The following is a 16,305-nucleotide window of genomic DNA, read 5'->3' as shown; positions in this document are numbered from 1 at the left end:
CCTGCCCTATAGGAAGCATCCCAAAACATGTCCTGGCTGCAGGCTGTGGGCTCCAGCTGGTCATTTCCACGTGTGGCTTTGGGAAGGGTGAGGCTTTTCCTTCTACCAAACACCGATTTTCACAAAACTCCAGTGAATTTTCATGGGGACAGCTGAAGGCAGCGCCATTCCCTATTGGAGATAGTCATGATTTGACACCCCAGAATGTCACTGCTGTCTTTTGTGAACCATACAGAAGTTTTCTGATGCTTCTTAACCTTGGAAGAGCAACCAACTCTGAGGAACATCTGAAACCTTTAAGAAAGAACATGGAAGCTGGAGCTGACCCTTATCTAATTTAGTGCCTGAGAACAGCTTCAATGAGAGTGGGAGGCACCTTGATCACACCTGCCCCTTGGGTCACTGTTAATGCTCCTTTTTCTCCCTTTAGGCTGGCAGAGGCCACACAGAGGAGTTGGCTATGTCTCATCTTCACCCTGTTGCTCTCAGGCTGGCAGAGAGCTGGCAGGGCTTTCTTCCTTTTTGGGAGGTTGGAACTGGATGATCATAAGGTCCTTTCCAACCTAAACCATTCCATGATTCTGTGGTCATCAGAGCTGGGAGGGAGGCAAACACTGCTGTGCTGGAATGCCCTGAAGGACCCAGGCTCTGGAAAGCAGAGGACTGTGGTTGGGTCAGACGTCTCCAAGTATCTCCCCACCTCCTGGCTGGTTCCTGCTTGCTCCCTCCCTTACCACTATCTGCTTATGTTTCTTTGAGGCCTTGTTGGATCTTGACATCTGAACGTCGGCCCCAGCTTGCCCTGCTCATGTTATGTAGGTTGGACACTGCATTGGAGAGCTGGGTCTTGGATGGGGTTGTGCAGCGCTAAGGGCACCTCCTGTAGCTGCTGTTGCTGCTAGTGGCTCCCAACAGCCCAAGATATGACTAAAACTTGGACCAAGCTAAGGTTTTCTCCCTGTGTGTGATCTTTATCCCTTTACTCTTATGTAGTTGTCTCCTGAGAAAGGCGCCATCCTTGTGCTTAAATGGAGGGGAGATGAGAGATGAAGAAGGTGAAGACAGCCAAGCACAAAGGAGGATGAAGTTTGCTCCTCTTGTTAGTGAACAGCACACTCAGGGATGGAGAGGTGCATCTGGAGGGCAGGAGGCAGAGAAAGGCAGCTTGCAGGGCATGGTAGAGAACTTGTGCTGCTTGTTTTCTGGTCTTTGAAGGTTCCTTATTGTCTTGTGGTTTAAAAAATACCCTCTTAGGTTGTGCACTGTGGGTGGGATCATATCCCTCCCTCAGAGCTGCGTGTGGTACATCATGTCTGTGCTTTGCAGAGATCAGCCAGGGGACCGATTGCATTTGACAAGCACCGGTTTCCTGGGGACCATTTGTTTTCCACAGAGCAAGACTAGCCTTTCAAGCCTCTGGAGAGCTGGATTGTCCCACACACTTCTGCTCCAGACCAGTTTCTTCTTAGTAACCTTCCCTAGGGTGATAACAAATACCAACTCCTGCCTTCTTGGACCAATTAGTTCTCTATTCAGTCTTAGAGTGGAAGCAATTCCTGGATGGCCAGAATTGCAGTGTTAGGGGAAATACTGAGCTGGTAAGGGCCAGGTATAGTTAGGATCTAGGGTAGATGTTACTGGGGGTTGGTTATGTGCCAAGAGATAGGAGAGGGCTGGAGCAGCTCTGCTCTGGAGCCAGGCTGAGAGAGCTGGGCTGGTTCAGCCTGGAGAACAGAAGGCTCCTTAAGGGGAGACCTCAGAGCAGCTCCAGTGCCTCAAGGGGCTGCAGGAAACCTGGAGAGGGGCTTTGGACAAGGGCCTGTAGGGACAGGACAAGGGGAATGGCTTTAACCTGCCAGAACAGGGGAGACTGAGATGAGCTCTTAGGCAGAAGCTCTTCCCTGTGAGGGTGCTGAGGCGCTGGCACAGGGTGCCCAGAGAAGCTGTGGCTGCCCCATCCCTGGCAGTGTTCAAGGCCCCAAAAAAAGCATCGCCAGAGTGAAGGGCTCTGTAGTTTGTGTAGCTCTTCCAAGGTGGAATCAAGATGGGCTGTCCCCATGTCTCAGCTTGCAGGTGGACTTCCCAGTTGCCAGCTGTGATGATTTATGGCCAGAGCTAGTCACTGGATATTTGGGCAACAGCAGTACAGTCACAGAATCCCAGACTGGTTTGTGTTGGAAGGGACCTTAAAGCTCATCCAGTTCCAACCCCTGCAACAGGCATGGACCCCTTCCACTAGAGCAGGTTGCTCCAAGCCCCTGTGTCCAACCTGGCCTTGAACACTGCCAGGGATGGGGCAGCCTCAGCTTCTCTGGGCACCCTGTGCCAGCGCCTCAGCACCCTCACAGGGAAGAGCTTCTGCCTTACAGCCAACCTGAACTTCCCCTGTTTCAGTTTGAATCCACCACCCCTTGTCCTGTTACTACAGTTCCCAATGAAGAGTCCCTCTCTGGCATCCAGCACTCAGCAGTCCTGTCCCTTCAAGCCACTGGGAGCCGACAGAGCTGAAACCTCATGATCTGGGAAGCAGAGGGGTGACTGAGCACAGGGAGGTATTGAGCTGGGCAACCCCACCTGGTCCAGCTGGTAGCTGGTGGCCCTTCATCTCCATGCCCAGCATCACTCGGCTGTGTCTGTCTGTCTCCCCTCTGTTTGAAAATGTTGATCTCCTGGGTCCTGAGCTGCAGTTAAACATGGGATTGTTTGAAACCACTGTTCCCAGCCTGCTGCAGGCATCTCCTGCCCCCGCCAGCCTACCAGTTGAGCAAAGGACTTAAAATCTGCCAGGAAACAGGCGTCTGCAGCACCGAGTCGCCCTCGCACTTGGCGCGTGTTCAGGAGGATGAAAGCTTTCGTGCCAACTTTCCCGGGTTTGTTTGTAAGATAGCAAGTTGGGAAAAAAATAGCTCCAAGGAGTGCTTGTGCCAGGGGGGAGGGCAGGAGCCTCCCCAAGCTGCTCTGCACTGAGAGGAGTAAGCAGTGAATGCACCACACTGCAAAGATCTACTTTTCACAGCTCCTTCCTTTCTGGGTGGTGGTTCTGCCTTTGAAGGCTGTTCCCAGCAGTATGTCTCAAAGCAGAAGCTGGGGTATCCTTGTCCATCTGGTGGTATCTGTGGGTATTTTCTGCTACACACAAAGCACCCGAAGCAGCAGTGGGTGGATGGGGATTCTCCTCTCGCAGCAGCTCAGGGGTAGAGTCTTTGGCTTGCAGGTTGCAAAGGGAGAGGTTTTTATAGCAGCTCTTGCAGCTCCTGTGTTTCTCCTCGGTTCTGTGTGTGCTGGAGCAGAGCTTGCAGCAGGGCAGCAGCGTGTCTCACATCAGCACAGTGAGTCACAGGCCTGGCTCCAGCCTGTGCTCTAGCCCAAGGAAGTCCCTAGTGTGAGTATGTAACTGCCGGCTCCTTCCTTCCGCTCCCTGGTTTCTCTGCCCTGGAAAGTTTTCCTTACAGCCCTTGTTCAAGTGAGTTCCCCCATCCCTTCGCATATGGAAAATATGACTTAGGCCAGGTCAGAGCACTTCTGCTCTGCTTTACTTTTCAAGGCCTAGGGGAAGGTCCTGCCCCAGGGCTGGGGCTATCCCAGCACAAACACAGGCTGTTTGGCTGGCTGGATGCAGCAGCCTGAGGGGAAGGACTTGGGGATGTTGGGTGAGGAGAAGCTCCCCATGACCCAGCTTCAGTGAGCGCTTGGGCCTAGAGCCCCCCGTGTGCTGGGCTGCACACCCAGAGCATGAGCAGCAGCTCAGGGAGGGGATTCTCCCCCTCTGCTGTGGTCTGGAGATGCCCCCCCTGCAGTCCTGATCCAGCTCTGGGGCAACAGCACAAGAGGGATGTGGAGCTGCTGGAGCGAGTCCAGAGGAGGCCATGGAGGTGCTGCGAGGGCTCATCCTCCCTCACCTCGTGTGTCACCAGGTTAGGTGTGAGCAGGAGCTGAATCACACCCCAGACCACAGGAGCATCTGCCTGGGACCTGGCTGGCTGTGAGTCAGCCGGAGCATGGCTGTTGTTGCTGCAGCTGGGGTCCTGGTCATAGAATCACAGTCTGGTTTGTGTAGGAAGGGACATAAAGCTCATCCAGTTCCAATCCCCCTTCCTAAGAGCTCATCTCAGTCTCCCCTGTTCTGGCAGGTTAAAGCCATTCTCCTTCTCGTGTCCCTACAGGCCCTTGTCCAAAGCCCCTCTCCAGGTTTCCTGCAGCCCCTTGAGGCACTGGAGCTGCTCTGAGGTCTCCCCTTAAGGAGCCTTCTCTTGTCCAGATTGACCCAGCCCAGCTCTCGCAGCCTGGCTCCAGAGCAGAGCTGCTCCAGCCCTCTGCCACAGACACTTCTGCCCATTCAGGATCTGGATCCCACCAGTGCAGCCGCTGGCAGGAACCCCTGTGGTACCATGGGGGACAAGACTGGCTCCCCACATGTGCAGAGCTGATGAGCCATGCTGAGCAGATCCAGGCAGCCCTGTATGGTAATGGCAGCAGTTCATGTGCAAATCACAGCGGGTTCACACAGGGTCACCAACACACCCTGTTTGGCACGAAATGCCAATCGTTAGAGCAGAGAGAAACCCTGAGATTATACTTTATGCATCCTGCTTGGAAGCAAGTGATCTGGAAAATCCTGGAGCGCTCGGATGCAAAAGTCTAAATCTTAACAACGCTCCTGGCAAGGCTCCTCTGTGTTCGCACTCTTTAACAGCTTCTTCGTAAGGAATCAGTCAGCTTGGTGAAGGACAAAAGCCACCACAGAGGTCCCAGCCCTGCTGCTTGGACAGCGGAGCTCCATCAGCAGCATCACTCTAGATGCTGGTCTCAGTTTGGGTTGCTGGAGTTTCTGCACCCAGTGAGGTGTCTGGACCACAGAGCTAAACATTGCATCCCCAGCTGCTCAGGGACCACCTTCAGGCACCTAAAGGCAACCATTCATTTTTGCATGGTTTTGGATCCACTTCCTTTAGCATTTAATGTATTTATCTGCCATCTGTAAATCATATCACCCTCAAATCTTTGTTTCTTCTTACTGTAGGTCTAACGTTGTTACATCAGTTTGTGCTTAGGATCTGTAACCTACTTCAATACCTCGTTTCCTTTCCCTTTGTGGATGGAGGCAGTGTGTTTTCACATGAGAAGGCCAGCCCTGATCACTGCTATGCACCAGGACCAGCACTGCTCATGTGCCTCCCTTCACCACTGTGTGCAACGAGGGCAGGAGGGACATCCCAGAGGCTTCATGAAAACAGAAGTTTCATGGTCAAGCATCTGCCTGTGGCCAAGCTGCTGCTGTCCACTGTCCTCAGTGCCACACTGAGGGGATGCTGCTTCCATCCTGGATCACAGCTCCTGAGGGGTGATGGCTGAACAGGATTAAATTGCTCAACACAAAGCCAGGTTTAACACTTCCCGTTGAAGCAAGCCATGATTCAGAGCGGCTCATCAGACACCCAGATGGTTACCACTATTTGATAGTTGGGAAGCAGCATTGCAGGGCATGGTTTTCCCTTGCAAGCAAATGGTAAGCATGGAGATAAAGGTGATCCAATTAAGCAGGTTTGATGTGGATTTCCAACCAGCATGTGGCAATGCTCTTAAGCACTTAAAGAATGCCCCAAAGCTCTTAAAGAAAGTGAGCTGCTGTGGGGGGAGAGGTGGAGGCCTCCTGGGATTAGTGACTGCTGGAAGGTCAGGGAGCAAAGAGCAGGACTGAATCTGTCAAGAGGGTCTGCCCCATTCTGCCCCTCCCTGAGCACCCAGGACACAGGAAAGTGATGGCAGGATGGCCACCAAGGGCAGTGGAAGCAGCAGACAAAGGCTGCCACAAGCAGGCTGTGATGAAACCGTCGCTTCAGGGCAGGGATGTGAGGGTTTGGGCTCAGGGGCAAAGGCTCAGTGAGGTGGTGATTCACCTTTGCAGCCCTGGGTGAAAGGAGGGGTTGCTGGTGCCTGATCCCATCTCCTCCCAAAGCCAGGGAGCAGCTCAAATTTGCATGCAGTTGTATGTGCTCAGGTTCCTGCTATGGCTGCAGGAACAGGTCTTGGGTTAGTTTCACATGTTCCCATGCTGTAGATAAAGGGCAAAAGAAGGTCTGGAGCACCCTGCTCTAGTGGAAGGTGTCCCTGCCCATGGCAGGGGGTTGGAACTGAATGAGCTTTAAGGTCCTTTCCAGCTCAAACCAATCTGTGGTGCTGTGATTCCTGTGGTTTAATCTAGTGTGGATTCCCTTGCAATCAAGCAAGCTGCAGCCTGGCAGATGGAGAGCAAGGTGTCTGTGAAGCATCTGTAGGCATCTGTGAGGCTGCTGTAGCTGTTTGCTGGGCTGCCCCACAAGCGTGTGGGATGCAGTGTGCTGTGGAGGATGCTGGCAGCATAAAGAGCAGCGTGCAACACCTCATTCACTGCGTGTTCCCAGGGCAGTCGCCTTAGTTCCAGTGGCACAAGCAGGAGAGGAAGCTGAGACAAAGGAATATCCCAAACAGGAAGCTGCTGGGAAGGGAACAAATGTCAGGGCCCCAGTAGGTGAAGGCAGATGATGCCAGGATATCCTCCCAGGAGAAGGAGATGGAGGAAGCGATAACAGCCCCAGCACTCATACCCCTTTGACCCATGCTCGTGGACAGATGGACGGCAGGAGGTGCCACGAGGACAGAGTCATCTTTATTTGACTGTGCAGATGTTTTCCCATCTTTAGCAGGCACTGGGATGGGGCTGCAGCGGATCCATGCTTCCCAGAGCCTGGCTGGTGTTTGATGGGTTTATGAGTGCGTCAGTGGCGCCACGGCCCAGAGATGAGGCTGGAAGAGCAGTGCCAGGCCAAGGAGACGTGAGTGTTTGCAGCTATTCTGGATATATTTCATCTGAGTGTGTTTACAGCCAACCTGGATCTGTTAATCTCTGCTCAACAGCGAGGAATTCAACAACACTCCACTGTGTGAAGCAGCCACCACTGGTGTCCTGAGCCTGTTCAGTGGTTTGGGAGTGGAGAGGTGGGAACAGTGCTTAACTCTCACAAATCTGTTGATGGTTGTAGCAAGGTGGGGTCAGTCTCTGCTCCCAAGGAGCAAGGGATGGGACAAGAGGAAACGGCCTCAAGCTGCACCAGGGGAGGTTTAGATGGAGCTGAGGAACAATTCCTTCCCCAGAGGGTGCTCAGGCATTGGAACAGGCTGCCCAGGGCAGGGCTGGAGTCACTGTCCCTGCAAGTGTTCACACACTGTGGAAACGAGGCCTCAGTGCCATGGGTTAGTGGTGGCCTGGGCAGTGCTGGGGAGCGGTTGGACTGGATGAGCTTAAAGGGCTTTTCCAGCCTGGTTGATTCTGTGATTCTATGACAGCAGCAGGATGCTCCACTTGGTCCAGCATCCAGCACCCAATTTGGGTGCTCAGGGGTATGTGCTGGTCTGGCAGCACCACCCTGCCTGCAGACCCTTCTCAGGGCATGGTGTAACCACAGGTCTGCATCTCAGCATTGGCAATGGGGCTGTACAAGCAGGTGACTGCAATGGAGCTGCCAAACTGCATTGAATCATGCTCTGGCTTTGGAAATCCAGGTTCCAGACCATCCACAAAGCAGCTCTGTTGCGTACTGCCACTTGCACATGTGTAACATCAGTCCCATAGGAACAAGGCAACACAGGCACACACGTGGTGTGAAGTAGGAGCTGGGTCTTGGCAACCAATGCCAGTTACACCCCAACCAGTTTGATACCTCCACTGCGTGGAAACCTCAGCAGCTGAGCTGGGGCTGTGGGGGGTGTGTGAACAATGAGAGTGGGGATGGCAACTGTGCTTCTTATGTGTGCTCCTGCAAGCAGGCACGCACTGCCCTGGTGAGGATGCTGTTGTGCTGCCGTAGGGCAGAGAGCTGGCCACCCATTGCACGGTTTGGGTTAAACATCCTCCTTTTGCTGAATCCCTATGGAAGCAGGTTCCCCAGAGCTGGCTGCTGCTCCATCAAGGATCACATGGCAACAATGAGGGGAAACTACAAGCTTGGATCTGCTGCATAGAGCTGTCTGGAGATGCAGTTTCTGTTGGGTTGGTGGCACGGAAGGGATGGAGGAGGTGGTAGGTCCGGCAGGTCTGGATGAATCCCAGTATGGTTTGGGTTGGAAGGGACCTTAAAGCTCATCCAGTTCCAATGCCTGCCATGGGCACAGACACCTTCCACTAGAGCAGGTTGCTCCAAGCCCCTGTGTCCAACCTGGCCTTGAACACTGCCAGGGATGGGGCAGCCACAGCTTCTCTGAGCACCCTGTGCCAGCACCTCAGCACCCTCACAGGGAAGAGCTTCTGCCTAAGAGCTCATCTCAGTCTCATTGCTCATGGGCAAGTTGCAAGCAGGAGATGGCAGCGCATGACGGGGAGGGCACATGCAGAGCCATTAAAGGCAGCAGGAGGCTTCAGCTGGAGGTCAGACACAGCAGCAGAGCAGGACTGCAAGACACAATTCCCTGAAATCACTGCAACACTTCTGGGAAGATGGCTCATTTCTGCAGTCTGTGGCTCTGGCCAGCCCACAGTCACCTCAGCTCTTCAACCCCACAGCCCCCAGGGACCTCCAGTGCTACACAAGCCACACTGGTGACACTGGTGGCACATTACCCATGGCTGGGGAATGGTGTGGGAGCATCAGCCTTGTGCCAGGCACAGCCCAGTTGGGCTAACTGAGCTCACACATGTTCTGGGCTGTGGGGACCTCAAGGAGTGAGTCCAGTTTGCAAATCAAACTGCCCCGGTGTGGGAAAGCTGCTTTTGGTTTGTGGTGTTTGGAACACGCTGTGCTTGGCCTTACAAACAGCCTAGGATTTCCAGTTTCCCAGGGCTTTCATGAAAAAGTCGGTGTTAAAAAGCCATAATTTTATTAAAGTTAATTTACCAAGGAAATTGCAACACAAGATTTGGATGAAAATGAGGGAGAAAAGGAGCAAACGGTTTGGAAAAACGTGATGTTTCATAAACACCAGCAACTGTGTCACAGCTCAGCACTGCTCAGGGAGCCCCTGGGAGGTTGATGTGCAGTGGAGTCGGGCTGGCCATGGAGCTGGGTAAGGACCTTGAGGACACCCTCACTCTGCCCCACTTGCCCAACATGAATCCTTGTCACCCCAGCAGTGATTTTCCTCTCTCCAGTTCAGGGCTGGAGCTGGGAGAGACCCTCGCATGGTCCCTTGGGCCAAAGGGGATGTCCCTGCCTACGTTTCTGGCTGTCCTGGGGGGGCAGCACCTCTCAGCCTCCTCCAGCCCCGTGACTCTGCTGTTATCTTCATCAGTGATGCCTGTCAGCCTTGTCCCCCCCAGCTCCAGAAGTGGTTTCCCCAGCATCCTGTGAGGACACAACGGCTTTGGTCCCTGCCATAGGGGTGGAACTGAGGAGCGCAGCTTTGTTCTCGATGGCTTCGCTGCTAATCTTCAGGGGGAGGGAAAGAAGGAGTAGCTGGTGTTGAATGCCTGGAGCCAAAAATAAACCAGGATAAAGAGACACAGACAGGCGTTCCCGGAGGCGAAGGCTTCGCCAGGCAGGAGCTGCCCACTGCGAGCAGGGCAGAGCACAGGATTGTCTCTGGGAGGGAGGAAGGATAAAAATAGATGGGTGTTTCCAGCACGGGCTTTTGTGCTGGTCCTCTGCACCCTCCCATTGAGCATCCCTATGGGTCCTTACCCTGCCGGGAGTGAATGGGGAGAGGGAAGAAGCCACGTGGGAGCCCCTGTGACAGTGACATGAGTGCTCTAGGGAAAGCACGCCAAGTTCTCAGCACCAGGTTTAAACAATACCGAGGTGGTTGCTGCAGCAACGTGTATAGGGTTTGTCTGATTGGTGTCTACGCAAGGCCCCTGCCATGGCTGGGCACACCCCGCTGTGGGATGGATGGGACATGCCAGAGGCGCTTCCCACTGGCACATCTGTGGGTTGAAGCCTTAGAAAACCATTGGGTTTTCTTTAAATATCTTATCTTTTATGTCCTTAAATTCCCCTTTGGATCCTAATTGCTTTAAGGAACAGTTTTCTTTTCTGGCAGCCACCTGTAGGTCTGTGGGCAGCCACAGCAGGATGGACATCAGGAGTAGTTTCCCCACCTCGCTTCCCGGCACATTTGGTTCAGCGTTGGCTGCTGCAGTGCTGGGTATTCCTCTCCTGCGTGCAAAGGTCAGTGGTGCCTGCATTCTGCTTGTGCCAGACAACAACAGGCAGGGACTTTGAGCTCATCCATGGTCAAACTTCGTTGGTTTTATTAACTGTGGGTGGAGAAATGCATCTCTGCTTGGGCAGGGAGGTGGGATGGGGGAGCTGCTCCAGCTCCTCTCGGTACCTCTGGTATCTTTGGTCTGGTTTGACCCATTGCAGAGAATCCCGGGGCTGCTGCTCCCCATGGTCCTGTGTTCCACTGAGCCCCTGGAGGATGAATCCCACAACGGCTTGTGTTGGAAGGGACCTTAAAGCTCATCCAGACCCAGCCCCCTGCCACAGGCAGGGACCCCTTCCACTAGAGCAGGGTGCTCCAAGCCCCTGTGTCCAACCTAGCCTTGAACACTGCCAGGGATGGGGCAGCCACAGCTTCTCTGGGCACCCTGTGCCAGCGCCTCAGCACCCTCACAGGGAAGAGCTTCTGCCTAAGAGCTCATCTCAGTCTCCCCTGTTCTGGCAGGTTAAAGCCATTCCCCTTGTCCTTTCCCTACAGGCCCTTGTCCAAAGCCCCTCTCCAGGTTTCCTGCAGCCCCTTGAGGCACTGGAGCTGCTCTAAGGTCTCCCCTTCAGGAGCCTTCTGTTCTCCAGGCTGACCCAGCCCTGCTCTCTCAGCTATATGAGAGCTGCTCCAGCCCTTCTGAAGATGTTTCCAGCACTTAACTCTGCCTTTCACTGACTTCACATTTAACACCTTGCCCTTCTCATCAGAAATACCCGAGTGCAGACAGCCGTTACCTCTTCACCATGAAGAGCACAGCTTCCATGGTGTTGCAGCTTAATCTGCCAGCTTGGAGCTTAATCCTGGGCATGGAGCTTTTGTGGCTGGATCCACCTCCACCCTGGGTCCTCCCATGATGTGCAGCTGGGACTGAGGGTGTCTCAGGATGGGTGATGTGTGATGGGTGATTGCCTATCACTGCACTCCAGACAAATAGGCTACAGTATATAATGTTTAATGTGGCTTCTTAGAGCGAAACATATTACCCAAGGGCAAATTAAATCAGCTGCTGGTTTATTTAATAACTCTGTGTGTTCACTGGGTAACCTCAAAAGGACAGGAAGCCGGGAAAGGCGGACTTGTGCTTGACCAGTTGATGTCTGTGGTCAGCTGTGGCCGGGAATGAGATTCTGGGACATGATGAAGTGCTCTGAAGGACAGAGGAGTGATAGTGACCACGCAGAGAGAGGCCAGTGCTGCATCCTGCTCTGTCCTGCTTCATCCCACAGGCTGAGCTGGCTTTGAGACCTGCGGATGCCAAGAGCAAAACACAAGCCCTTGCTCAGAAACCTGCTCCCCAGGTGACTGCACGCCTTTGCTCTCAGCCTGCTGCCATGGCCAGAACATGGGAGAGATGGGCTTCAATGTAACTATTGAAGCCTTTTTGTGTCCTCTGCTCTAGGTTGAAGCCTTAATTTACACCATGAGCTGTGAGATACATGCAGCAGAAGCACTGATGATCTTTGCTGCTGGTGGGAAACACTGGCCTTCTCATCTTGGCGTGGTGGGACACACTCAGACATAGACAGAGGCTCGGTCCTTGGGTCCTCCTGGCTCTGAGGACATGGAGGACGCAGGGAACCACTTTTCCTCCTCTCTTTTGAATCAGTGTTAGCATTTCTGCACCTCATGGCAAAAAGTGACTATTATGAAAAGTAAATTGAAGACATTCAGGTCTAAAATGCAAAGTCAAAGGGACAAAAGCTCCTCAGCAGTTTGTATGCTGAACATGATGAATGTCTTGGTGGGTTCTCAAACAGTGCTTCAAGTAGGCATCACCTGCAAGTTACAGTGTCCCTCTGGGACTGTTTTAGCACTTCTTAAGCTGCTTTAATAACTTCAACTGTATTTTGTTTCCTGCTTTAAGTATTTGCTATGGGCATCTCGCTTGCAGCCACCCCAGTCTGGTTTATGCCACTAGGCTCCCCAGGCCATATGAGCCAGGCCCCAGCAGTAGGTGACAACAGGGTGTCCATCGCCTGGCTGAGGAGCTGTGCCCAGCATCAAACCCTTGCGGAGGCTGGTCCTGGTACCCACCACATGGCATGAGACAGTGTGGGCACCCCATGGAGCTGCCTGAGTGCTGACACAGGTCGTGGTTGGGAAGCAGATGGGGGCAAAGCAGCCAGACCCGAGGCCCTACCCCTACCCCTATTCCTATTCCTACCCCTATTCCTATTCCTACCCCTATTCCTATTCCTACCCCTATTCCTATTCCTATCCCTATTCCTATTCCTATTCCTACCTCTATTCCTATTCCTACCCCTATTCCTATTCCTATTCCTATTCCTATTCCTATTCCTATTCCTACCTCTATTCCTATTCCTACCCCTATTCCTATTCCTACCCTTATTCCTATTCCTACCCCTATTCCTACCCCTATTCCTATTCCTATTCCTATTCCTATTCCTATTCCTATTCCTATTCCTATTCCTATTCCTACCTCTATTCCTATTCCTACCCCTATTCCTATTCCTACCCCTATTCCTATTCCTACCCCTATTCCCATTCCTACCCCTATTCCTATCCCTATTCCTATTCGTGCCCCTGCCCCACGCCCCAGGCTCTGCCCCAGGCCCAGCCGCTCCCCTCCCACGCCCGCCCCGCCCAATCAGCGGCAGCCTCTTCCCAGGCAGCCTATCCGAGACCCGCTCCCTCTGCCGCCCTCGCCCCGCCCCTCCATCTCCCCGCCAATGAGAAGGGCGGTGCTGCCGCGACCCCGCCCCGCCGCGCGCGCGGCTGGCGGGCCAGGCGCGGCCTGCACGTCTTCGGGGGCGCGCACGGGGGCCGGTGGCGCGCAGGCGCGCTCGGGAGCCGGTGTCGGCGGCGCAGCGGGGGCCGCAGCTCGGGGCTCGGCTCGGCCGGGGCTGCGGATGGCGGAGAGGCGGCGGCGGTGGAGGCGGCGGGGCCCGGGCAGCGGCGCGGCGCCGGGCGAGGTGAGCTGCGGATACGGCGGCGGGAGCGCCCCGCGGGACCTGTCCAGGTCCTGACGGGGCGGCAGGTGCCGGTGCCGGTGGCGGTGGCGGTGGCGGCGGCGGCGGCCGCCCCGCACCTGTTGATGTCGGAGGGGCTGGCGGTGCTGCCCGGCGGTACGGCGGAGCGCAGTGCGGCGGCGGGGCCCGGCCGTGCCCGGCGGGCTCTCGGGCGGGGTGACCCGGCCAAGGGGCCGAGGCGGCGGCGGCGGCGAAGCCATTTTGAGGGGGGTGGCGGCGCGGCGGGAAGTTTGGCCCCGGTCCGTGCCCTGCCCGAGGTGCGCTGCCCTAGGGCGGGTAGCGGGGCCGGTGAGCGTGGCGCCGCGGTGGCCTGGCTGCCCTCCGCTGCTCTCGGTGCCGACGTGCCCTCTCCGGTGGCTGGCTCCCCCCCCGCCGCCCGCCCTCTGCAGTGGGGAAGGCGGGCGCGTCCTTGCGAGCGGAGCTCGGGCGTGAAATGCGGGCTCACCTCTCGGCACCTTCCCCCCGCGCCGCTTTAAACACCCCGAAACCCCCTTTATTGTGCCGTGCCATCTGTTGCGTTGGGGTTGGGTTTCGTGCTTCCCTCTGGATTCGGGTGGGTTTAAGGCTGTGCTGGAACAAAAGTGTGGCTGCAGCGTCTTGTGCAAAAACATAAAGTCTGGCTTGCGGAAAAAACACACGTTTTTAAGGATCGAGGGGCCCTGGGATCCCCCCGAGGGTTGTCAGGCTGACGGGTGGCTGCTGCTGCCTGCATCCAGTCCCGTGTCTTTGCCTTGTCCCTTTCCAAACTCGGGAGGAGCGGTGGGAGAGCAGGCCCAGCTTGGTGAAACCACAGAATAGATCCATAATGGATCGACGAGCAGCCAACTGCAGCCGCGCTGGTCCGAGGAAACATGCTTGGCCTGGGCTTTTATGTAGTTGTTCAGGCAGATACATCTGCGTGCAGGAGCCTAACCTCTTTATTTGTCATGTTTATCCCATCTCCAGGAGGTTCTTCTAAGCAGCAGGAAAATGCAGTTGATGTTTCCGTGTTGTGCTGTTGGAGTCCCGGGGCTCTAAAATGTGGGGCTGCTGCGCAAGGGCTTTTGCCACTGTTTGTAGCATGTTTGTACTTCAGGGAATCATAGGGTGGTTTGGGTTGGAAGGGACCTTCAAAACCCATTTATTCCAACCCCCTGCAATAAGCAGGGACATCTTCAACCAGATCAGGTTGCCCAGAACCAAATCCAGCTTGGCCTTGAATGTCTCCAGGGATGGGGCATCCACACCTCTCTGGGTAACCTGTGCCAGTGTTCTACTACCCGTATTGTAACCAATTTCTTCCTTACATCCAGCCTGAATCTCCCCTCTCTTAGTTTAAACCCATCACCCCTTGTCCTATCACAACAGGCCCTGCTAAAAGTTCCAGCTCCCCATCTTTTCCAAGGGTGAATGAAAACTTCCTGTTTTCCTGGAGCATAAACAAGATCCTGCTCTCATTTGATGCCTCCCTTTGGCACGCACAGAGGATGATGCGCTCCTCAGGCTCACAGGGACAAGCTGCTTGCTCAGGGAGCGATCTGTCACCCCAGAGTCGCGTGAGGGAAGTGGTAGCATCATTCTGCAAGCCGTTTGGCTGGGGAGTGGCAGCGGGCCAGCCCCCAGTGCGCAGGAGATGTTTAGAATAATTAGTGATGGACTGCCCTTTTACAATAATTGTTTGGGTTTATCTAGCACTCAGCTGTAGTGATATCTACCTCTATAAATAGGCAGGCCTCCCGTGTAATGAGTCTTGTAGTATAAACAGCCGTGTCTTCAATGACTGGTGTTACTTTAAAGATGGCCAAGACAGATGCTTTTGGGGGGGTTGCCAATTTCCCTGTTTTAACTTTCTCCCTTCAGTGAATAATGTGGCTCTTGGCCCTTACAGCAGGGTGACCAGGGGAAAAGCTCAGTACAACCCTTGCTGCTCAGAGCCGGCACAGCTTCTCACTGCTCCTCCAGCAGCCCAAGGTCAAGGAGTCCTGTCTTCTCCATGAGATTGCTGCTCTGTGCACAGCCACCTTGCTGGAATCGTGGCCAGCACTCAGTTCAGACAGGTGACGGTGCACTTTTGCTCTGAGGCACTGTTAATTCAGCACAGAGCTTCCTCAGCTAAATATATACTGGTGCAAGCAAGAGGTGATGCTGTCCGTGCTGGTGAGTCCTTGGCTTTTGAGTGAGGAGGAGAGAGCAGCTCAGGTGTGATTATGGTGGCACTGCTTGCTCACCTGGTGGTCAGTGTCACATTCTGGGATGCCTTCCCCCTCTTTGCTGCATGAATGCACAGTTCCTGCTTTCAGGAGAGAAGGGAAAGGATTGTGCAAGGAATTCTCTCATATTTTGCTGTGCAGTTATCAGAGCGTAACAGATGAGCTGTGGGATCTAACCCCTTATGCACACGTGCTGGCCAAGGTCTCTGGCATGGCTTGTGTATGAAAACACTGGCTCCTCAGCTCAAGGGAAGGCTTTCCAGCCTTCCTTTCCCTTTTCCAGCAGGAGGAGAACTTGCTTTACGAAGACTTGCTTGTGTGCGAGTACACTGTGCTCAGCGTTTGAAGCAGGAGGTGTCTCATAGCATAGCTCACACTGCTCACAGACCTCAGGCTGATTTTGTATTTGCTCTGGGCTTGTTCAGATTTATCCACTCCAGTGCAAGTTTAGTGCCATTTTGTGGGCTGTATGTGCTTTGGGAATGGAAATGCAATGCCTTTAAGACTTCACTGCTCTCTTGCTTGCTGTGAGCATGTAAGAGTGCCTTTACCTTGTTTATTATATGCTAGCGGTGCTTATTTTCTCTTTTAAATGCCAACTGTGTTTTGAATTAAGTGAGTAAAACCTTCTACATGGCTGGGCTTAGACAGGACATCATCACAGCATGGGGCTACAGCCAAGTCAGGCTCTGCTGCTCTCCAGCAAACTCACTTCTGTGCTTGGTATACCCTACACTGGTGCCTTCAGTTATTTGCAGTCATAGGGTCACATATCCTGCATGGGAATAGAGGTTTCCTGTTGAACAGGGTGATGGCAAATGCTCGTGTGGGAGAGCCCTGGGTGAGACCAGGAATATAACATGCCCTTGTAGCAGCTCAGTGTCCGTGTTTCCAGAACGTCATCTGTGACTTTGGGGATGGCAATGGTGGGTGAGGAGTGTTCTATTGGC

At 54.2% G+C, this 16,305-nt stretch overlaps 2 protein-coding genes across 4 annotated transcripts in view; one reads left to right on the top strand and one right to left on the bottom strand.

Annotated features, from left to right (window-relative positions):
* Positions 1-16,305, bottom strand: part of LOC133209421 (GDP-fucose protein O-fucosyltransferase 2-like) — a 150,720-nt gene that overhangs the window by 63,036 nt on the left and 71,379 nt on the right. The gene's annotated exons all lie outside the window — the stretch shown is intronic.
* Positions 13,031-16,305, top strand: part of ADARB1 (adenosine deaminase RNA specific B1) — a 59,861-nt gene continuing 56,586 nt past the window's right edge. The window contains exon 1 of the mRNA XM_061348102.1: positions 13,031-13,109. The gene's annotated coding sequence lies outside the window, so the exon portion shown is untranslated. The remainder of the gene's footprint in view (positions 13,110-16,305) is intronic.

This window comes from Neopsephotus bourkii, unplaced genomic scaffold (genome assembly GCF_033783945.1).
Source record: "Neopsephotus bourkii isolate Nb327-2 ecotype Australia unplaced genomic scaffold, CSIRO-AGI_Nbou_v1 NB_335, whole genome shotgun sequence".
In the NCBI taxonomy this organism is placed as follows: Eukaryota; Metazoa; Chordata; class Aves; order Psittaciformes; family Psittacidae; genus Neopsephotus; species Neopsephotus bourkii.
The sequence above is the reverse complement of the archived record's forward strand: the minus strand, read 5'-3'. Positions and strand labels throughout refer to the sequence as shown.